The 23,390-nt window shown below is 37.9% G+C and overlaps 1 protein-coding gene and 1 long non-coding RNA gene across 17 annotated transcripts in view; one reads left to right on the top strand and one right to left on the bottom strand.

Annotated features, from left to right (window-relative positions):
- The window catches only part of LMNTD1 (lamin tail domain containing 1), a 497,491-nt gene that overhangs the window by 136,897 nt on the left and 337,204 nt on the right, over positions 1–23,390 (bottom strand). Inside the window, exon 1 of one of the 16 annotated variants that reach the window (XM_059402774.1) lies at positions 21,313–21,834. The exons of the other annotated variants lie outside the window; for them this stretch is intronic. The gene's annotated coding sequence lies outside the window, so the exon portion shown is untranslated. Of the gene's footprint in view, positions 1–21,312; positions 21,835–23,390 lie in introns of those variants that run through there. 16 annotated transcript variants of the gene reach the window in all.
- LOC132019560 (uncharacterized) overlaps positions 20,640–23,390 on the top strand; it is a 16,527-nt gene continuing 13,776 nt past the window's right edge. Inside the window, exon 1 of the long non-coding RNA XR_009404803.1 lies at positions 20,640–21,007. This is a non-coding gene — a long non-coding RNA (uncharacterized LOC132019560). The remainder of the gene's footprint in view (positions 21,008–23,390) is intronic.

The following is a 23,390-nucleotide window of genomic DNA, read 5'->3' as shown; positions in this document are numbered from 1 at the left end:
ATTAGTGTGAAATGACTTGCCTCAGAAGGGGAAACAGGTTTGATTGATACCATTGTAAGAACATTTTATACCTTACTTCAATTTATTTATCTATTTCCCTATTCAGTGAAATTTGGACTGTTCCCAAATTTTTGCTATTAAAAACAATACTACAAAAAACACCTTTGTGTGTGTTTGGCTGTGCACTTACATATCAGTTTTTCTAGAATATAGCCACAGAAGTAGAACTGCTGGGTTGGTGGTATGAACTTGTCAATCTTTTATATATTGTTAACAGGTTTTTCAACTTTGTGCTCCAAATAAAACCAAAATGAAAAATATAAAAAGGATTTTAAATTTGACTTAAAATGTAAAAATTCTAAATGACAAAATATATAATGAACAAGCTAAAACGCATTGCAACCCTTTTCACTTCTTCTTTTTTTTTTTTTAAGATTTTATTTATTTATTTGTCAGAGAGAGAGAGAGAGAGCACACAAGCAGGCAGAAGTAGAGAGAGAAGCAGGCTCTCTGCTGAGCAAGGAGCCCAATGTGAGACTCAATCCCAGGACCCTAGGATCATGACCTGAGCCAAAGGCAGCGGCTTAACCAACTGAACCACCCAGGCATCCCTCCCCTTTTCACTTCTTTCAGTGCAAGCAAAATATATAATAAACAAACTGAAAGTTTGAAGTTTGCCTTTTGTAATCAGTTCATAAAATGCTTAGCAGAGATCAGCCACCATCACCTGTCCTCCAGCACCCTTTGGGTCCGTCTTTGCCTTACAAAGTTGTTTAGAAGAATAGTCACATCTCCAGATGGTTCTTCAGAGCAGTTTGGCTGGTGATAGTCAGGCTGAGATCCAGGAAAGAATGATTTAAGACTGCAGGTGCTAATTCTGCCATTTTTCCAAAGTGAGTTCCCAACCCTTAGCGGGTGAAGCAACGCACAGTGCCACCTGGAGCCCCTCCCTAGCACATCTGCCTTTTCCCTCTGTGGTCATGCTCTACACTTTTGGCTAAACAGATGATCAAGGTATCCTGGGCATAACTAATGCAAGAGAATTCTCATCAAGGCTGACAATAGATAGATTTGCTAATTCATTCATTCATTCTTTCTTTCTTTAAACATCTGTTATAAGATTTTTGTCTTACACGTAAATTCTGGCTATAATCAAAGAACTCATTAGAGTAGGAGTGTCTGACCCCACTCAGAGAATCCTCTGAACTCTGTATCTCCAAAAACTTCAGATTTATAAATATTCAAGTGATGTGACATATACACATAGATGACCCTGTGTATTTTATGACTGAGATTCTCCTTTAGTTCTGCTTGAAATTCAGGTGTACTATACTGAGAGAAAGGAAAAAACCTTGGCTATTGCCATAATTCACGTCCAGTTATGACAGAGCTGCTCTCCCAGAGGAAACTCTATGCTCCCATACATGATTATATTTTAGAGGAACAAGAAACACCTATGGTGATTTTCCATACACTGCTTTTAAAGGACTCTCTTGCAAGACAAAAACAAAGCAAACAAGCAAACAAAAAACCCAAATTGGACTTTTGTTACATTATCAGGAACTTCAACATCCTCTGAGCACAATTCCATTTAATTCTATGCTCTTGAATCTAATTTTTACAGTTAGTAAAATAAATTTTATGCATCTCTCTTCTTGGTTGTTTCTCTGAAGGAAAGGAAAAGCAGTAGAAATAGACCCTTTCAATACAAATGTTCCTTTCCTTCAACAAGATAGGAGTATATTTCCTGGCTTTTCTGCCACAGCACACAAAAGCTGCTGCTTCTGTCACATGACTCTTCCATTTGTCCATGTTCCAGGTACAAAGCAGATTCACACAGAGCAAGTCATTCAGTTTGACTTGCTTCTATGCTCCTTTTCTTTGAACTGGCTTGTTTTCCTTGTGTTGAACATAAAGGTACTAAACACAGTGCTGCAGCTTCAAGCACCAGGTCACCTTGGTCCTCTCATAAAACCTTCTGTGGATTGTATTCATCTCAAAGCCATTACTGTTTGGCTTCCATATCTTCATTTGCTCTAACAAAGGTCAATATTTATTGAACTCTTGCCACATGTCACGTTTTATGTGCACTGTGTCTCGTAATTCTTACCAACTCTAAGCAAGAGTTAGTTCACCCCAACTTTACAGGAGAGAGACTGAAGCATCAAAGGCTTCAGAGAGCCAGGTAAGGAGGAGACTCAAAACCAGGTGAGTTGACCTCAGAGTCTGGGCTGTGAACCCCTGTCCTGGGCTGCCTCCTTGTCTGCTCTCTTCATCTCTGTTCATTGCTAGTGACTGACTCCACAAGAGAACCTGTCTTCTGGTTTGTTCACTGAAGCATTCCAGGAGCCCAGGACAGTGTGTGGCATGTTAACACACAGTAATGATTTCCTGCATAAATAAATCTCTTTGCTACTTTTTGTTTTCATTTATTCATGTATTTGTTCATTAAGGAAATGTTGATTGGGCCAATAAAACTGGCCTTTTCTACATATTTGGGATACAAAATGAATAAAGTCCCTCCCCTCAAGAAAAGATTGCATTCTTGAGGGAGGAGGCAAACTAATAAATATTTAATATCAGGTAAGGAGTTGTGAAGAAAATAAATCAGGGTAAAGGGGCTAGAAGATGATGTGGGGATGCTATTTTAGCTAGGGTAGTTGTAGAAGGCTTATTCAAAATGGGGACATTTGGGCACCCACCCAAAGGAGAAAAGGAAATGAATCATTTGTTTATCGAATGAGAGATGGTCCAAATAGAAGGAAAAGAAGGTGCAAAGGCCATAAGATAGGAGCATGGGGATGTTCCAAGCACAGTAGGAGGCCAGTGTGTATGGTCCATAGTGAACAAAGAGGAAGGCAGTAAGACAGATGTTTGGAGAAGTGGGGGAAGGGAAGCTACTGGGCCCACAGGCTATGGAGAGGAATCTCAGCTTTTACACTGAGTGAGACAGAAAACTGTCTCAGTTTTGAACAGAGAACCACTGTGATTTACATCCAAAGTAAAGGGATCTCCCTGTGGGGAGAAGTGTAAGAACACATGTGTGGAAGCAGATAGACCAGTCATGGTCTATTCCAGTAATCTGGACTAGAAGTGATCATAGCTTGGACCAAAGCAGTAGGAATAAGAGTAATGAGAAATACTTAAATTCTAAATGTCTTCCAAAGGTAGCATCACTTGCTGACAGAGAGAATGAGGGATACGAAAAAAAGAGGAACAGCCCTATGGTTTTCAGTATGTGCCCCTATGGAAGGGACCCTTCCATAGGGGCACATTTACTGAGTTGGGGAAGGTTGAAGGAAGGGAGGCTTGGGACTGGAGGGGAATCAAGAGTTTGAGTTTTGAATATGTTTGTCATCATCTAGTACTGCCTTGTATGGTGAGAATATTCAATAAAAATTAAATAAAACAGCAACTCAGGGACCTGAAAATCCAAACACCCTCAGGGTATACAAAACAGTTAGCTTAACTGTGTGACTTGGCTAAGTGTGAAACAACAAAGCAGTGAACTAGGGAGTTCATGCATGAGCCATAAGCACTGATATAAAACTGATATAAAACAAACAGTTGTGCTGGCCACTGCTGCCCTTGACCTTGGGTTTGTGACCCCTGCAAAAGGATACCAGCATAACTGGCTTTTACTCACATCATTCTAAATTAATACTTACATGTGCCTTCTGGTCAACTGGGCAGGTAGCTGAATTTTGCAGGACAGAAACTCTATGTCCTACCTTCACTCATCAGTATATTCTTTTTTTTTTTTTTTTTTTTTTAAAGATTTTATTTACTTGACAGAGAGAGATCATTAGCAGGCAGAGAGGCAGGCAGAGAGAGAGAGGACGAAGCAGGCTCCCTGCTGAGCAGAGAGCCTGATGCAGGGCTCGATCCCAGGACCCTGAGATCATGACCTGAGCCGAAGGCAGAGGCTTAACCCACTGAGCCACCCAGGCGCCCCTCAATATATTATTCTTACAATAAATGTGTGTTAAGCCCTTAATCTGTGCCAGTCACAGTTCTAGGAAAGACATGACAGCAAATGTATGGTGACAGATACTATTTCAGATTATGTGAATACCTAACATAGTCAGAGATGACCCCTGACAGTCTCAACTACAAAAACAAACCAAGTAAAATAAAACATAACATAAAGCCACAAAAAGGATCCTGAGTTGTTTAAATAGCTGTCTGAAGCTGGACATTCAGGTATTAAAGCTCATAAGCTTAATTCATAACATTTTCTCAGTACCATCTTGTTGTACACATAATTTTAACAAACCTGAACATCTGTTTTTGTAGCCCCAAACAGATAAATCAGAAATAAGTTAGCAGTAGAGGAAAAGGGAAGGTTTAATAAAGGTAGATATACTAGGAAGGGTTAGATGTAATAAGAAATACCATCACATGGCTAGAGGAAAAAAAATATATAAAAAATAAATAAATAAATAAGCACAACTTTAAAAAAATGTGTTACTCTGGGGAGACTTTATATTTCCTGAATGGACAAGAAGTCTGTCTGAACTTAATAAACCTGAAGTCTTCACTATTTTAAAGCACAGTCAAGATGGTCATGTAGTAAGGCTTACGCTGAACTTATAAATTTTGATTTAGGAGCTGAAGGAATATATAATCCTTTTTCTGTTGTTGTTTATTTAAGAATTTTAAAATTAAAATTCAATTAGCCAACATTTAGTAGATCATTAGTTTCACATGTAGAGATCAATAATCCATCAGTTGCATATAAGACCCAGGGCTCATTACATCAGATGCCCTCCTTAATGCCCATCACCCGGTTACCCAAACCCAATCACCCTCCTCCCCTCCAGCAGCCCTCAGTTTGTTTCCTAGAGTTAAAAGTCTCTCGTGATTTGTCTCCCTCTCTGATTACTTCCTATTCAAGGAATCTATAATCCATTGAAAAGGTTTCCCTGGCGATCATGAATGTATGAATTATGGCATTTTAGAAAGAGTTGTTTCAAGTATTTGGAAAGTCCATTAAAATGAAATATTTCATTCTGCAATAACACTGGCTATCAGCTCTGATCCCGTGCTCTGGCCTGTCTGACCATGGCCGTATGCATGCTTAACAGATAAAAACAACACACCTGCAGATAACCCTTTCTGTTTACAGCAAGTGCCTCAAATCTCTCACATCATGTGCCTCCTTTCTCCTTCCTGTTTCCATTCCAGGGTGCTGCCAGGGTCTGCTCTACCGGCTGCCCCTGGCCCTTTGCAGACTTGCACCTGATGACAGAATTCAGCTTCCCTGCATCTGACCTTCAGTGTTTCCTGGGATGTGGCTGTGTAAGTGCACCTCAGGTATGTACCTGTCTTCCCTGGACTTGTGTACCTCAGAGCCTAACCTAGCTTCAGTTCCGACTTGATTTGTACCAGCATTGGGTCCACTAGAACTCACGGGGGCTGCTCTTATATTCAGCATGCACTGAAAATACTTTTCACATATGAAAAGGACACAGCCATCATGTCGTGAATAAAGATGCACTGTGAGTTGTTCCTGAGTTAATGATCTTTCTTTTCAGAAGCGGTAAACTGATAGAATCATACCTCCTAGGCTTAAAAGTACCCCGGAAGTTTGCCATGAGTCTTAAACTGAGCACTGTCCACAAAGTTACCGAACTCTGGCAGTTATCATTAGCTTCCCTTATTTTCAGAAGTAGTCCTTTGAAAACAAAAGAGATACTCAGCCCATACCTGTGGCATAAACCAAAGCCAAAGAGTTAATAAAAGGATTAAAACAATGACTGTGACTTGTTGAAAGTGGAAAAAAAAGAGCTAGCTGGCCATAGCTAGAGAGCCTGATACTGTGGCCTTAACAGAGCGGCCCAACCCCATCCACTGAGTTTTACAAGTTTAAACAATGTTAACTGTTGTCCAAGGTAAAGGTGGATTGAGCCACCATTATTTGCATTATTTAGGTCTTTAGCTTAGAGCTGATTACATTTAACTATTTAATCTGGGTTTCAAAACACATAGAGATCACAAATGCTGCAATAAAATAAGTTCCTCTATCCTCTGTCTAAAGGCAAATAAAATGGCAAGCATCCCAGTGTCCACACAGTGCCCTTCCAATTAAAACTTTCTATTATTTTTAGCTGCTATATGTAAAAAACTGAGTTCTGTAGACTAACAAAGTCCATCATAGCAGTATAATAGCTGCAACAGATCCAAGAATGTTGGGCACACATATATATGCACACGCACTAATACACCAGAGCAGAGTGTTAATGGGCTTTCCATTTGCACTTACTCCTCATTTTTTCCTAGCCAGCTGGGCGGAAAGTTAGCATGATGGGCTCCGCTTGAGGAATAACATGACTCTGATTTCACAGTACTCCCGCAAAACTCCCTTAACCGATGGCTTAGCCCTAAGTTTTCAGTTTGTGTTTTCGGGCTTCTGAACCATAACATCTTTCCAATACAACTCAGTAATACAAGTAGTAAAATGATCTGACCTGAGTAATAACAAAGAATCAAATGAGCTCAGGAGGCTGGGAGATGGCTACTCCAAGCATCACCATTTATATCCCTGCAACAGGAGCACCCCTTGGGCTCTGTTTCTGTATCTATAATGTCAGGGAACTCACTGAACAATTCCTGTGAATGGACCCTATTCCCCGGTAGTGTGGTCTGCTCTGAGGGGGTACTCGAACCTTCTCTGCCTCCTCCAGGTGGACTCCCCAGCACAGGTTCATTCAAGGCTTGCTTAATTTCTTAAGCCTGCTCTTTTCAGACCCCTATACTTACTCCTTACCTTCCTGTTTTCGTTTAGGAAGTGGACTTTCTTTGTTCAGAAAGTCTTTTTCGCGGTGGTAGTTGAGAGAGCCCTGCCTGGGCCTTGGCCTCACCACCACCAAGGCAGGCCCAGGGCCCACCCCAGAGACAGCCCCGGGGTGGTGCCTCTGCCTCCCTCTAGTGGTGGCCTCCAGCAGCCTGGGCTGTGAACAAAACCTGTTCCCTATAAAATCATCATCTTTGAGTCTGTGAATTTAAAAATAATTCAGTTCTCTTCACGAACTGCTTATTTTCCTTGTGGTTTTATATAAATGACCCTCCTTTACTGAATGGAAAAGAATGTAGAGCTATACTCAACTCTTCTGCCCTTTTAGTGTACTTTTTCATCTGTCTGAAAGTGATGACAAATATTCTTGGGTCCTTCTAAATTGCCTAAGAAAAAAGTGTGCCAGAAAAATGACTGTTCAGCTACCTTTTCAAACGTCTAAACAAGCAATATCAAATCCTTTTTTAAACAATTAAATAAAAGGGATTTGGAGGATGCGGTCTTAGATTTGGGGGCTGGCTACACAGATGTGTTAAGTTTGTTAACATTCATAATATTTATATATTTGTGTCTATTTTATACTTCAACAAAGATTTTTTCAATTAAGTAAATAGGACATTATTTTAAAATGCTGCCAAATCAATGATATTTCTTCCCTTATGTAAATGACAAGTATAACAATTTCCATAAAAGTAGGATTGCTATGAAATTCATGTTTTGTGAAGAGAAGTACAATTTGATTAGCATACCTAGTGATTCTCCTGGCTGAATTTTCTAAGAGAACTAACTGAAACAGAAGAGTTTTGTCCTTTCCCACTGAAAAGAAATGTACGTATTATTTAAAGTTAAAGTATAGTGGAGATTAGAAAACTTTTTCTATAATTTTTTAGCATGTGTTGTGTTCTATGCCACTAGTTCTCCATGTTTATTTACACACTGGAGAGTTTCAGGCAGCTGATGGAATTTTCAACAGAATAATCATAAAAAATTGCTCCCACCCAACCTGAAAATCTCAAAAACATTCTCAGAGAGCTTGAACATCACTTCAGAATACAAGCAGACAATGGCTTTTCTTGATTAAAGAGATTTGTTTTATGATTCTTTTAAAACAGGCCTTTAAAGTCAGTCATTTGAGGAAATGTTTGATGTACTCTTGCATTGCATTTATAGAATAGCAGTAAATCAGTAAGTCTAGTAAAGAATATTCTACAATAAAAAGGTATCTATTCCACAGAACCCAATTCCATGCCCGGAAAACATCCTCATGCTACCTTTTTTCCTTTCCCTGGGCTTATACTACAAAGGGAATTTTAGATGCTAATAAGAGGGTCAGATCAAATCTATTTGGCAGTGTAATCTATCCCTTTCAAGGTCGAGATTCTTTCCCTGTAACTACTGCTTATAACTGACAATAGTTAATTGTTGCACTTCTCATTGAGTGGTGATGATGTGCCTGTAAAAGGCATCCATGCAGAGAGAGAGGCTTGTTCTTTCCTTTTTCTTTCTTTCTTTCTCTCTCTCTTTCTTTTTTTCTTGCTTTCCTTCTAGCCTTTTTTCTCGCTTTGTCTCTTTTTGTGAAATGGCTTTGCACAACTCTAAGTACAGACATTGTTGTTAAAAGGAACAGTTTCCACACTCATGATGACTTTTTCCTCCAGAGTACTGTGCAATCATTAATCAGTTCTTTCCATGGGTCATTTTATGTCACAGGAGAAAAGTTAACATGCCCTGAATGTCCTTCAGGACCTGGGGATAAAAACAACCCCAGAGAGAAGACTGAAGACAATCACAGTTTATAAACTTAAATTAGTGAAAATGCTTTTTGGAAAGAGACCCTCCCACATCACACACAGCTCATTCAATTAAATTTTCCAGATTCCTTCTGAAATTGTGGATGATTTCTGTCATAAATTATCTAAATGTGCCTATGTCTATCCTATAGTGCATATGGTAATAACTACATTTTACTGCATATATTCATGAACATGAATTAAATTAACTTGGGGAATGTATCTTGCTTGCAGCCAATCCTGTTCTTTGAAAGGCAAAGAACGTTATAAAAGGTGAAATTTGAATACAAAGATTGAATTGCATATATTACTTTTAAATTGAATTCAGATCGCTAGTTTTGATAAAAGCCAATTTTATGCATTCACAATTCACCATTTTAAATTGTATATCTATGGATTAGACTCCACAAAAAATATGCATTCTATTTGTGTTTAATCATTCAAACTTAATGTCCTGAAAAAGGAGTTTGGAGACCTGGTTCTAGCTCGGTGACACACTAGCTATATGACCTTCAGTGATTGTAACTAATCCAAACTACAGTTTCTTCATCTACAAAGTCTACGGCTCCTCTGAAACCCTAAAATTGCACAATTAACCACCCCCACATATGCTTACATACTAATCCCTGGGAACCTGGGAATATCACCTTACATGGCAAGACACAAACTGCAGATGTGATCAAGTCAAAAATCTTGAAATAAGGATATTATCCAGGTAAACCTGATGTAATCACCAAGGTTCTGATAAAAGCAACACAGGAAAAGTCAGTGTCAGAAAGCAGAGTCTGCGACAATGGCAGCAAAGATTTGAGTTATAGGGTCCCGAACTGAGAAATGTCTGCAGCCTTTAGAATCAAGAAAGAGGCAAGAAATGGATTTTCCCCTTGAGCATCCAGAAAGAACTAGTCCTGCCAACACCTTGACTTTAGCCCAGTGAAACTGATTACACACATCTGGTCTCCAGAACTGCAGGAAAATAAATTTGCATTGTTTTAAGCCACTATGTTTGCAATAATTAGCCACACCAGCTATAGGAAATAAAAACACCATTTTAGGGGCACCTGGGTGGCTCAGTGGGTTAAGCCCCTGCCTTACACTCAGTTCATGATCTCAGGGTCCTGGGATTGAGCCTTGCATTTGGCTTTCTGCTCAGCAGAGAGCCTGCTTCCCCCTCTCTCTCTGCCTGCTGCTCTGCCTACTTACGATCTCTCTTTCTGTCAAATAAATAAATAAGTAAAATCTTTAAAACAAAAACAACCCACCACTTTAGGGAGAAGCACTTCTCAGTGGTGGCATGAGTAGCTCTGTGGACCCTCTTCCCTGTGAAACCAGGCCTAGTGAAAATTATAAAAGCAATTACCATTTAGAGCCTCTGCTAATTTTTCTAAGGGCAAACAGAAAATGAAGAAATATTTATTTAAGAAAATCTGCTAATTCTCATTAAGAACAGTGAATCTCTGGCATTTGAGCACAACTTGCTCCCCATCCTCTAGGTCAATGTAGTGGAAGTTCTACTCCAAACGGGTGTGGTCAAAAAGATGAGTTCTTTCTTCCTTTAGATACCATAGTCAGAGAAATTAAGCAAGAAAATAAAATAGAAGTCATTCAGATTAGAAAGGAAGAAGTGAAACTATTTCTATTTGTAGAGAAATGAGCCTGTTTATAGAAAATATAAGGAATTCACTAAAAACCTATGAGAACTAATAAATTAGTTCAGGAAAGTGTCAGAGTACAAGACTGATATATGTATATATGTATTTCTATCCATTAGTAATTAATAATTGTCATTTTATTAGTAATGAACAAACCAAAATCAAAATTAAGAAAATAATTCCATTTATAATGGCATAATAAAATATTTAAGAATAAATTTAAGAAATGCAAAACTTACATTCGAAAACTATAAAACATTATTGAATGAAATTAAAGATCTAAAGAATGGAAGACATTCTGTGTTCATGGATTGGAAGACTTAATACTGTTAAGATGGCAGTATTCCCCAAATTGATCTACAGATTCAATGCAATATTATGAAAATTCAAGTTGCCTGTCAGAAATTGAGAAAGTGATTCTAAAATTCACATGGAAATGTAAGAAATCCAAAATAGCCAAAACAATCTTGAAAAAGAACAAAGTTGGAAATCTCATGATTCTGGATTTATTACAAAGTTAGAGTAATAAAGATAGTGTTGATATTGTGGCAACAGGATGGACATACAAATAAAGAGAACACATCTGAGAGTCCAAAAGTAATTCCTTACGTTTATGGTCAATTGATTTTCACAAGGATGTCAAGGCAATTGAAAGGGGGAAATAATTTTGTTTTCAACAACTTATCCTTGTGGAACTAGATATTCCCATGGAGGAAAAAAATGAAGCTGGACCCTTCTTCACACCACACACAAAAATCGGGCTCTGTACTGGGCATGGGGCCTGCTTAAGATTCTCTTCTCTCCCTCTCCTTTTGCCTCTCCCTTAACCCCCCATCACATATTCTGTCTGTCTGTCTGTCTCTCTCTCTCTCAAAAAAAAAAAAAAAAAGTGAAAAAGAACCAACTGAATGAAAGAAAATATATGCAAATCTGATAACTTGTCTGAAATATATAAGCAACCCTTGCAACTCAACAAGTTATCTATAAAAGGTATCTATAGTAAGCTGAATAATGGCCCCAAAGATGTCTTAATCCTAATTCCCAGAACCTAAAACCAGAATTTTGTTATCCAAGATACCACAATAGTAACAAAATATCAGCTCACTGAAGGAGGGCATCTTTACTTTGAAGTTTATTTTAGTTTTCTGTTCATTTACTCATACTAAAAACATTTAAGGGATTCCAGGAAGTGCCTAGTATTAGCAATGCTTAGATAAAATTTAGTTTCAAAAAAAGATTAGTTTCTGCATTTACTACTATTCTTGGCATATAGTCTGTGCTCAACAAATACATTTTGAGTGGATGGATGGATGACCATAGAATAGGTATGGTAAAGTTGGAAAGGTAAAAGTGTTCTGCTTTTATTTATTTATTTACCAATTTTTTCACTCACCTCCACTCTGGTGAGTTTTTCAGTTTTTCCTCTGTAGTTAAGGGTCTTATTTATTGGTTTCTCCCTCTCTCTCTGTGTTCATTTTTTTTTTTTGTTTGTTTGTTTCTGAAATTCCACATGAGTGAAATCATGGTATTTGTCTTTCACTGACTGACTTATTTTGCCTAGCATCACATTCTCTATTCCATCCATGTTGTTGCAACTGGCCAAGATTGCATGCTTTTTTGTGGCTAAATAATATTCTATTCTATTATAGATATACTACCTCTTCTTTTCTTCTTTATCTACTGATATGTTGATAGGATGTTTGTATACATAAGGGTTCATGTATCCCTTTGAATTAGTGGTTTTTTAATTTTGGGGTTAAATACTCAGTAGTGCAATTATTGGATTGTAGGGTAACTCTATTTTTAACTTTTAAGGACCGTTCAAAGTGTCTTCCATAGTCACAGCACCAGTTTGCATTCCCACCAACAGTGCATGAGGGTTCTTTTTCTGTACAACCACATCAACAACTGTTGTTTTTGATGTTTTTAATTTTAGGTGTGAGGTGATATCTAATTGTGGTTTTGATTTACATTTCCCTGATGATGAGTGATGTTGAGCATCTTTTCATGTGTCTGCTGGCCAGCTGTATGTCTTCTTTGAAGAAATGTCTGTTCGTATCTTCAGCCCATTTTTTAATTGATTATTTGATTTTTGGTATTGAGTTGTGTAAGTTCTTTATATATTTTGAACACTAATTCTTTTTCAGAGATGTCATTTACATCTCTGTAAATGACAACAAAAGCTTGTCTTTACTTTTGTTGATTGTTTCCTTCACTGTGAAGAAGCTTTTTATCTGATGTCGTTCCAACAGTTTATTTTTGCTTTTGTTTCACTTGCCTCATGAGACATATCTAGAAGGATGTTGCTACAGTCATTATCAGAGAAATTACTGCCTGTGCTTCCTTCTAGAATTTTTATGGTTTCAGCTCTCACATTTAAGTCCTTATACCATTTTGAATGTATTTTGTTTGTGTGTAGTGTAAGAAAATGGTCCAGGTTCACTCTTGCATTTTGCTGTCCAGTTTTCCCAACACCATTTGTTGAAGACACTCTATTTTTTCCCATTGTATATTCTTGCCTCCTTTGCTAAAGATTAATTGGCCATATCATTGTGGGTTTATTTATGAGCTTCTTATTCTGTTCCATTGATCTATGTGTCTATCTTTGTGCCAGTACTATACGGTTTTGATTGCTACAGCTTTGTAATATAATTTGAAATCTGGTATTATGATAAATTCAGTTTTGTTTTTCTTTTTCAAGATTGCTTTGGCTATTTGGTGTCTTTTGTAGTTCTGCAGAAATTTTAGAATTTTTGTTCTAGTTTTGCTGAAAAATGGTGCTGTTGTTGGTATTTTGATAGCAATTGCACTAAAATTAAAGATTGCTTTGGGTAGTATAGACATTTTAATAATATTTGTTCTTCCAATCCATGAACATGAAATGTCTTTCCATTTCTTTGCGTTATTTTCATTTTCTTTTATCAGTTTTTTATAGTTTTCATAATAGAGGTCTTTCACCACCTTGGTTAAATTTATTCTGTTATTTTATTCTTTTTGGTACAACTGTAAATAAGAGTGTTTTCTTAATTTTTCTTTCTGCTACTTAATTAGCACATTAAAAATGCAATAGATTTCTGTACATCAGTTTTGTATCCTGCAACTTTACTGAATTCATTTATCGGTTCTAGTAGTTTTTGGTGGAGTCTTTAATATTTTCAATGTGTAGTATCATGTCACCTACAGTAGTGAAAGTTTTACTACTTCCTTACCAATTTAGATGCCTTTTATTTCTTTTTGTTGTCTGATTGTTGTGGCTAGGACTTCCAGTACTATGTTGAGTAAATGTGGTGAGTGTGGACATCCTTGTCTTGTTCCTGCTTATACGGGAAGAGCTCTCAGTTTTTCCCCATTGAGTATGATGTTAGCTGTGAGTTTTTCATATATGGTCTCTATTATGTTGAGATTGTATATAATTATTTTTATAAAAGTATATTAAGGTCTCAAAATTTGAATTTTACCAAGACTAGGTAACATTTATGTTCCAATATTCTTTCCTTACAAGTTGGTTATTATAAACTAATAATTTGGCTGCAAAACCAAACTGCAAAAACAAAATTGTTGGCTGACATAGTAAGCTAGGTGCAATGGAAAGTAACTGTTATCAGAAAAACATAGGTTCAAATATTATTTCTGGAACTTACTACCAATGCAAACCTGAGATGAATTATATAAGTCTTAGTTCCCTCATCAGTTAATGGGGAATAACAGTAATACCTTGCCTGCTTAGGAAGATTATTAATAATGTGTAATCAGAAAGCAACATAAGGTTTAATAAATGGCAATTACCTTTATTAAGTTTATTTTAATTTACCTTCATTCAGCAAGTAATATAAGAACTCTTGATACTGTTATTTGTCTACAATGGTCAACATTTAAAATGTGTATTTGCAGGACCCCTGGGTGGCTCAGTTGGTTAAGCATTCAACTCTTGATTTCCATTCAGGTCATGATCTCAGGGTCATGAGATTGAGCCCTGCATCAGGTTCCATGCTGAGTGTGGAGCTTGCTGAAGATTCTCTCCTTCTACCTCTGCGCCTCCCCCTGCCTATGCTTGTGCTCTCTCTCTAAAGTAATAAAAAAAAAAATAAAATGTGTATTTGCTATGTCACATTAGACTTTGTGATAAATGACAAAAGAAACTTTATAGAATTCTAGAGCTGCACAGAAAATAATTAAAGAGACATGTAATTTAAAAATTAAACTAGTAACTGAAAACTTGGCCCACTAAGATTTCTTTGTTTTCCCATTCTAATCTTTTCCTTAAGTAATTTACCATTATTATTTGTACTATTATATATAAACTACAGTAGGACTTTTAATTTTTTTAAAAAGTAGCTCAGACTTATTTATACTAAAAGAATTGTGAATTTGCAATCAGAAACTAAAACTTAACTCTGCAACCCAAGAGCTTTTACTCACTGCACAGCATCATTAATCCAACTACCATGGTTCATCTAAAATCTTTTTAAAACAATTTTTAAAGGTCTTATTTATTTATTTGAGAGAGACAGAGAGAGAGCAAGCATGAGTGGGGTGGAGAGAGATGGGGAAAGGGCAAAGGGAGAGGGAGAAGAAAGCTAGCAGGGAGTCCAATGCAGGAAAAACAATGTGGGGCTTGATTCCAGGACCCTGGGATCATGACATGAGCTGAAGGCAGATGCTTAATGCCCTGAGCCACCCAGGTGCCCCTTCATCCAAAACTTTTAAAAGTATTTCCATAATTTAATTTTATGATTTAGATGCCATTAACAAATAATAATTGTTAAAGAATGTAGGGTAAGGTTTGTTTCATTTGGGATCTTGAGATAAGGAGGATTGTTATTCCCAATACCCCCATTTTATACCTGAATGTTTGTATCCTCTCCAAATTCTTATATTGAAGCTCCCATCCCCACTCTGATGGTATCTGGAGGTGAGGCCTTTGGGAGGTTATTATAATTAGATTAGGTCATGGAGTTGGTGCTTCCATGATGAAGTTGGTGTCCTCAGAAGAGGATGAAGAAACCAGGCTCTCTTTCTCCATCATGTGAGGATACAGTTAGAAGTCAGTCCTCACCAGGAACTGGATCATGCTGGCACCCTGATCTTGGACTTTCTGACCTCCATAACTGATAAAGATGTTCGTTGTTTGAGCCTTCCTGGTCTGTGACATTCTGTTATCACAACCTGAATGTACTAAAACATCTCATTTCTCTTTGGCCATCTCCTCCAGTAGTAGAGGCAACAGAGAATACACATTAGCTCTATTTTTCAAATACAACTTTCTTCTCCTTTCAAAAACTATATAAATAACAAACATATCTTTTGATCTCCTTTCCCCTCCTCATTTTATAAAAGCATTAAGAAACTTTCTTATGAGGTTTTATTTTGAGTCAGAGCTACCCTAGCTGATGCTTAGTGGATTAGTTTCATTCTGATGCCACATCACCAATATGAGCTTAATTATAGCCAATTAGAATGTTGTGTATCAGTGACTCAGCAAATACAAGTGTTAAGCATGTTTTAGGCATTGGAAATACCATACAACATCATAGTCCTGAAAGAAGTTAATATTCCCTCAAGAATAAGCTTTTCAAGGGTCTTATAGTGAACAAGACAGAAAATAAACATATAAAGTGGCAATTTTATATTGTGATAAAAGTTAAACTGTAAGTAAGTCAAAATGGAATGAGCAATGGAAGCCTTTCTAAAACAGATCACATTTGAATTGAGTCCTGAATGACAAGAAGGAACAAGCCATGCAGAGAACTGGAGGAAAAGCATTTCAGGAAGAGGGAAGAGAGAAGGCAAAGGAACATGAAACCTTGATGTAAAAATAAAAAGGAAAAATAAAGAGGAGGTCAACATGGTGAGTAAGCAAAGGAAAGAATGGTATGAAATAAAAAAACATAAGCAATATCCTGATTGTAGAGGGCCTTACAGACAACAGGGACAGACATGGGATAAAGAGGAAAGACACAGTATCCAATTTACATGGTCTTTTTCAATAACAAGGAAAATGTCCTTGGAGGCTCTGCAGCAGATTTTTCTTTTAAATCATTAGCCAAAATTGTGTCACATGTACATTTTTATTTTTAAACTAATGACTAACAATAGGAATTGAAATACCATGGTTAGGCCATGACTAATTAAGTGTCAGCTGGTGTCTAATCACCTCTGTTAACTACACAAAATTAAAGTTTCTCTTAGCAAGATCAAAGGGAGGAATGGCTGTTGGATAGGCTTCTGATGGGAAGCACCACAGAAAAATCTCTTTGTCACCCAAGTGTAGGTGACAGGGAATCAGTTGATTATACAAGTCTGAAACTCAGGGAAGGTGACAGATGACAGGTGAAGTCTTCTGTATATGATTGGTATTTAAGATCATGGACTGGATGAGATCACCTGGAAAGAATATATATAGATTTAGAAGACAGGCCAGTATTACGCTCTGCTATATCCCAATATTTAGAGATCAAATAGAGATGGAGAAGCAACTAATGAATTGACCATAGTTAGTTGTAGGAGAGTGTTTGTTTTAAAAGCCAAAGGAGAATAGGAAGGGATTGGACAACTGGGTCAGGTGTTGCTGGGAGTAAAATGAAAACAGAAGGAGTATGCAGGGGAGCTAGTAATAATGAGATCCCTGACAGCCCTGACAAGAGCCGACTCAGTGCATAGTTAAGCAAAGATCCAGAGTGAATGAAAGCTAAGGAAGTATTTTGAGGAAGTTGCTGTGGGAAACCAGAGAAAATACAGCACAGGAAATCATGAGAGTCAAGGGCAGGTTTTTGTTATTATAATTTGGGAGATTATAGAACTTGTTTGCATGTTGCCTGGAATGATCCAATGCAGAGAAAGACACTGGTAGTATAGAACAGAGGTGAGGGTTAACTATGAGAACAAAATTCTTGGAAAGGTAAGAGTGAGTGAGATCTGAATATGAGTGGAAGAACTGACTTCTGAGAGGAGCAGATACATTTATTTTATTTCAAAAAGAGGGAAGGCAGAGAGAATAGGGGCACAGAGATTGAGACATGAACAGACTTAGTAAAATGCAAGGCTTCCTGTATAATGGGTTAGATTTTTTTCAAGGTATGAGCTCAAGTCATTAGCTAAGAATGGGGGAGGTAGAGAGTACAGGAGCTCTGGAGGGAGTGGAAATATGAAATAGTTATTTCAAAGACTCCAGAGGAAGCCTTATTAAGGAAGGGTAGTAAAGCCCTTTGGCACTACTGAGGGTATATTTGAGGCTTGGGATCACAAATTTAAAGTGCAACCAGCAAATGATTATGATAAAATCTCCAGTGGGTACAGGCATAGAAAAGATGGCTAGTAGGCTCATGAAGCGTTGGGATCTAGCCAGGCAAGTACAAGAAAAAATGGGGCCAGAGAATTAAATGTGTTTTCAAGCTTATTAATTTAATAATGGGTCATGAATTGTAAGCTTGGTAAAAGAGAAGCAAGTTTGGAGTGTAATGAAGATTGTGAAAAAGTAGCAGTATCAATGAAGGTTTAAATAAAATCACAATGGAAGTTCTAGAGTAAGAAAGCTGAAGGGATAGGCGGTAGCAGCCATCAGACCAAGTTCCCACTTTTAAGAGTTAGATTGCTCATACATTATGACTTTGCATTTTACTACAGCTTTTTCAAAGAGATCAAAGTACCTGCTGAGCCCAGCTTGATAATAAAGAGTACAATTACGTGTGGTTATGGTACAGCCAGGTGATTAGGGAGTTGGTAATGTGCTACTTTAGCAATGACATGGTAAAAATGTTCACCTAACATCCGATTTGAATAGGGCGACATCGCGGCACAAAGAAAAGATCTTGGGCTTGAGCGCCCTGATTGAAGCCCTCTCACTGTGACATGTAGGGGCTCTATATCTTGGGGCATATTTCTTAGCCACTCAGAATCCTGGTTTATCCTTTTGAGCCGATATATGACTACCTCCTTCATAGAGGTTGTTATACACATTAAGAAGGATAATAATATATAAAATGCCTGGAAATAATGGGTTCTTACTAAATATTAACTACTGTGAAAATAAGAAGCCATGTTCCTACTGCTGCACCGCAGCTGTGGATCTATTTTGGAAGCCTTTGCTCTGGGTATAGGTGTGGAAGACATGTGTCAATCAGAAGGGCAAAGAAGGCATTCTCTGTATAGGGCCTTTGTGGGTGAGGGTGAAACCTGGGTTGATTATTGCATTATATTTAATAATTTTGATGATAGAAATGAAGGTCTAATTTTGACTACTGACATTTTAGAGGTCAGAAATCAGATCACAATACCTGGATTAACAGCTTTGAATAAATGAAGAATATTAAACTAGGAGACATAGAAGTGTGCTTGATAGTGTGGAGTGACAGCAAAAGTAGGCCAGAAATTTGTAGACATTATGTGGCAATTGTACTGCCATGTTTCCACATGGGTCTGAAACCATCCCTTTCAGTTCCCTCTCGTCTCCCACAGCCCACTCCACCTGCTCTGTGATTTTATCTGCCCCTTCTTTGTCATTTGATTATTCTATCTTCCCAGATTCATCTTAGGTTACAGCATCTAATCTCCCCTGTTTTTTTTTTTTAATTTTTTATAATCATATATTTTTATCCCCAGGGGTATAGGTCTGTGAATCGCCAGGTTTACACACTTCACAGCGCTTTTTTTTTTTTTAAGATTTTATTCATTTATTTGAGGGAGAGAAAGAGAGAGAGAGTATGAGCAGGGGTGAGGGAGAGGCAGAGGGAGAAGCAGACTCTGCGCTGGGCAGGGAGCCTGATGCAGGGCTTAATCCGAGGACCCTGATCTCTTGATCTGAACCGAAGGCAGATGCTTAACCAATCGAGCCACCCACGCTCCCCTCTAATCTCCCTTTCAAATGACCATCCCCTTTCCTGTTGTTGATGCATTGCCAGTACCCAACTCAGCTTCTCAATCCTCTTTTTTTTTTTTAAGATTTTATTTATTTATTTGACAGAGAGAGATCACAAGTAGGCAGAGAGGCAGGCAGAGAGAGAGAGAGAGGAGGAAGCAGATTCCCTACTGAGCAGAGAGCCCATTGTGGGACTCGATCCCAGGACCCTGAGATCATGACCTGAGCCGAAGGCAGTGGCTTAACCCACTGAGCCACCCAGGCACCCCTCCTCAATCCTCTTTTTAAACTTGTGATTTTCCTCAAAGCCCTTAGAGCACAGCTGGGTTGGGACTGGTGAAATCTGCCAACCATGTGTGTTAACCCCAAGTCCCTGTTTTTTCAATACTCCCTGGCTGTATTAAAGAAGGAGAAAGTAGACTGAAAACATGCAGCAAAGAAGTATGTATCAACCATATTTCAGAGAGAAATCACCACTAATTGAACATGTGGCCCAAAACAAAATTCTAATAGTAAGAAGTTGCAAATATTTTCAAATACAGTGTCCTGGTGGCCTTAGAAAATCCCTATAAAGTAGGTGAGGATCTACTGGGGCTCAAAAAGTTTAAGTGCAAATCCACTTTTCCATAGAAATTTTGCTTTCAGACTAAGTATCAGTGTTTTAAAATTTAAACTTTATAACTGAAATAATAAGAAAATTTTCCCATAGCATGATATCTTTTACATAGGAGAGGTGGTTGTTGATTTATCTTATCTAAACCCCATCAACTACGAAGAAACAGGAAAAAGAGGGCCTACTCTTAAAATTGCTTTGTTAGTATTCTGGAACAAGACCAATTTGGATTTTCTTCTGTCAACTTCTGAAATCTTTACAGTGAGCTTTTTTAAGATAGTGGAACAGGGTTTTGATGACTTTATACATAACATTATTTGGCTTTCCATAAAAATAATAAATATTTTACTTATAGAATTTCTACAGTTCTACACAAACTATTTTGGAAGTAGCTACAAATACAAAAGAATATGTGTAGTTAAATCTATGACAGAGGGGCTGGGTCTGTCTCATTCATTTTTTTATCCCCCACACATTTCATAGTTCTTCACATTCACCAGATGAGTGAATGAATAAATCAATTAATTACTTTTATAATCTCCTGAATTTCCACTATTACATATCAAGAAAGAACTTATTATTATTTTATATAAATTTGTTTCATTTAAAGTCTTGAAATTGGTACACTTTCCAGCTGACTTTCTATTACTTCTCTCTATTGATTCTGAGTCTGGTAAAAACGGAATTTCATAGCAACTGTAAAGTAATTTTGAAAATCCGTAAAAGTAGTCTTTAGGATAAATTTGAGGATGTTTTTATCTTTTATGTCTTTTTTTCCCCCCTTTTGGCCCACTGTGTTATTACATTACTATCATTATTGCCATAGGATTATTTGGTTATTCAAAACAGAGAACGTAGTTTTACAAAAACCAAAGAGTAATTTTCACAATAAAATAATGCATATATATTTGAGAAATTTAGAAAACATGGGCAAAGCATAAGAAACATTAGAAATCACCAGAAGTAGAAATCCCCTTCTTTGAGATATCTGTTAACACCTTAATGTCTTTTCTGTCTTTACACATGCATGTTTATTTCTATAATCCTTAGATCACACTATGTATACCTCTTCAACATTATTTTTCACTTCACCATAGACTGTATTATGTTTTGCTTAAAAATAACATTTCAAGGCCACAGGGGTCAAGATGGCGGAGAAGTAGCAGGCTGAGACTAATTCAGGTAGCAAGAGATCAGCTAGATAGCTTATCTGAAGATTGCAAACACCTACAAATCCAATGGGAGATTGAAGAGAAGAAGAACAGCAATTCTAGAAACAGAAAATCAACCACTTTCTGAAAGGTAGGACTGGCAGATAAGTGAATCCAAAGAGACGGGAAGATAGACTGTGGGGGGAGGGGCCGGCTCCCAGCAAGCGGTGGAGCAACAGAGCACAAAATCAGGACTTTTAAAAGTCTGTTCTGCTGAGGGACATCGCTCCAGAGGCTAAACCAGGGTGAAGCCCACGCGGGGTCAGCATGTCCTCAGGTCCCACAGGGTCACAGAGAGATCGGGGGTGTCTGAGTGTCGCAGAGCTTGCAGGTATTAGAACGGGGAAGCCAGCTACAGAGACAGAGCCGAGGAGTGAGCTCACAGCTAGGGGTTACCTTGAACCGGGTGCAGGCTGGGTGAGCTCAGAGCGCAGCTGGAGGCCAGGGAGATGGGAGTAAATGGGCGCTGTTCTCTAAGGGCGCACTGCGGAGTGGGGCCCCAAGCTCTTAGCTCCTCCAGGTCGGAGACCAGGAGGCTGCCATTTTCATTCCCGTCCTCCGGAACTCTATGGAAAGCGCTCAGGGAACAAAAGTTCCCGAAAGTGAACCCGAGCGAATTACTCAGCCCGGCCCCTGGTAAGTGTGGTGCAACTCCTCCTGGGGCAAAGACACAGGAGAATCACTCCAACAGGCCCCTCCCCCAGAAGATCAACAAGAAATCCAGCCAAAACCAAGTTCACTTACCAAGGAGTGCAGTTTCAATACCAAAGAGAGCATCGGAATTCCAGAGGAGGGGAAAGCAAAGCACGCAACTCACGGCTTTCTCCCCATGATTCTTTAGTCTTGCAGTTATTTTAATTTATTTTCTTTTTCAATTTCTTTTCTCTCTTGTTCTGCTAAATTTTTCTTTTTTTAATGTTCTTTAATTAGTTTATCTAATAGTTATTTATTTATTTATTTATATATTTTTTCTTTATTCGTTTTCTTTTTTTAATTGTTTCTTTTTTTTTTTTTTTTCCTTTCTGAACCTCTTCTTATCGCCTTTCTCCTCCCTCACAATTTGGGATCTCTTCTGATTTGGTTAAAGCATATTTTCCTGGGATCTTTGCCACCCTTTTAGTATTTTACTTGCTCCTTCATATACTCTTATCTGGACAAAATGACAAGATGGATAAATTCACCACAAAAAAAAATAACAAGAGGCAGTACCAAAGGCTAGGAAACTAATCAATACAGACATGGGTAATATGTCAGATCTAGAGTTCAGAATGACGATTCTCAAGGTACTAGCCAGGCTCGAAAAAGGCATGGAAGATATTAGAGAAACCCTCTCAGGAGATATAAAAGCCCTTTCTGGAAAAATAAAAGAACTAAAATCTATCCAAGTTGAAATAAAAAAAGCTAATAATGAGATGAAATAAAAAATGGAGGCTCTGACTGCTAGGATAAATGAGGCAGAAGAAAGAATTAGCGATATAGAAGACCAAATGACAGAGAATAAAGAAGCTGAACAAAAGAGGGACAAACAGCTACTAGACCACGAGGGCAGAATTTGAGAGATAAGTGGCACCATAAGACGAAACAACATTAGAATAATTGGGTTTCCAGAAGAAGAAGAAAGAGAGGGGAGCAGAAGGTATATTGGAGAGAATTATTGGAGAGAATTTCTCCAATATGACAAAGGGAACAAGCATCAAAATCCAGGAGGTGCAGAGATCCCCCCTCAAAATCAATAAGAATAGGTCCACACCCCGTAACCTAATCGTAAAATTTACAAGTCTTAGTGACAAAGAGAAAATCCTGAAAGCAGCCCGGAAAAAGAAGTCTGTAACATGCAATGGTAAAAATATTAGATTGGCAGCACACTTATCCACAGAGACCTGGCAGACCAGAAAGAGATGGCATGATATATTCAGAGCACTAAACGAGAAAAACAAGTAGCCAAGAATACTATATCCAGCTAGGCTATCATTGAAAATAGAAGGACAGGGCACCTGGGTGGCTCAGTGGGTTAAGCCGCTGCCTTCGGCTCAGGTCATGATCTCAGGGTCCTGGGATCAAGTCCCGCATCGGGCTCTCTGCTCAGCAGGGAGCCTGCTTCCTTCTCTCTCTCTCTCTGCCTGCCTCTCAGTGTACTTGTGATTTCTCTCTGTCAAATAAACAAATAAAATCTTAAAAAAAAATAAATTAAAAAAAAAAGAAAATAGAAGGACACATAAAAAGCTTCCAGGACAAACAAAAACTGAAAGAATTTACAAACACCAAACCAGCTCTACAGGAAATATTGAAAGGGGTCCTCTAAGCAAAGAGAGACCCTAAAAGTAGTAGATCAGAAAGGAATAGAGACAATATACAGTAACAGTCACGTTACAGGCAATACAATGGCACTAAATTCATATCTCTCAATAGTTACCCTGAATGTTAATGGGCTAAATGCCCCAATCAAAAGACTCAGGGTATCAGAATGGATAAAA

Source organism: Mustela nigripes, chromosome 6 (assembly GCF_022355385.1).
Source record: "Mustela nigripes isolate SB6536 chromosome 6, MUSNIG.SB6536, whole genome shotgun sequence".
Classification (NCBI taxonomy): Eukaryota; Metazoa; Chordata; class Mammalia; order Carnivora; family Mustelidae; genus Mustela; species Mustela nigripes.
The sequence above is the reverse complement of the archived record's forward strand: the minus strand, read 5'-3'. Positions and strand labels throughout refer to the sequence as shown.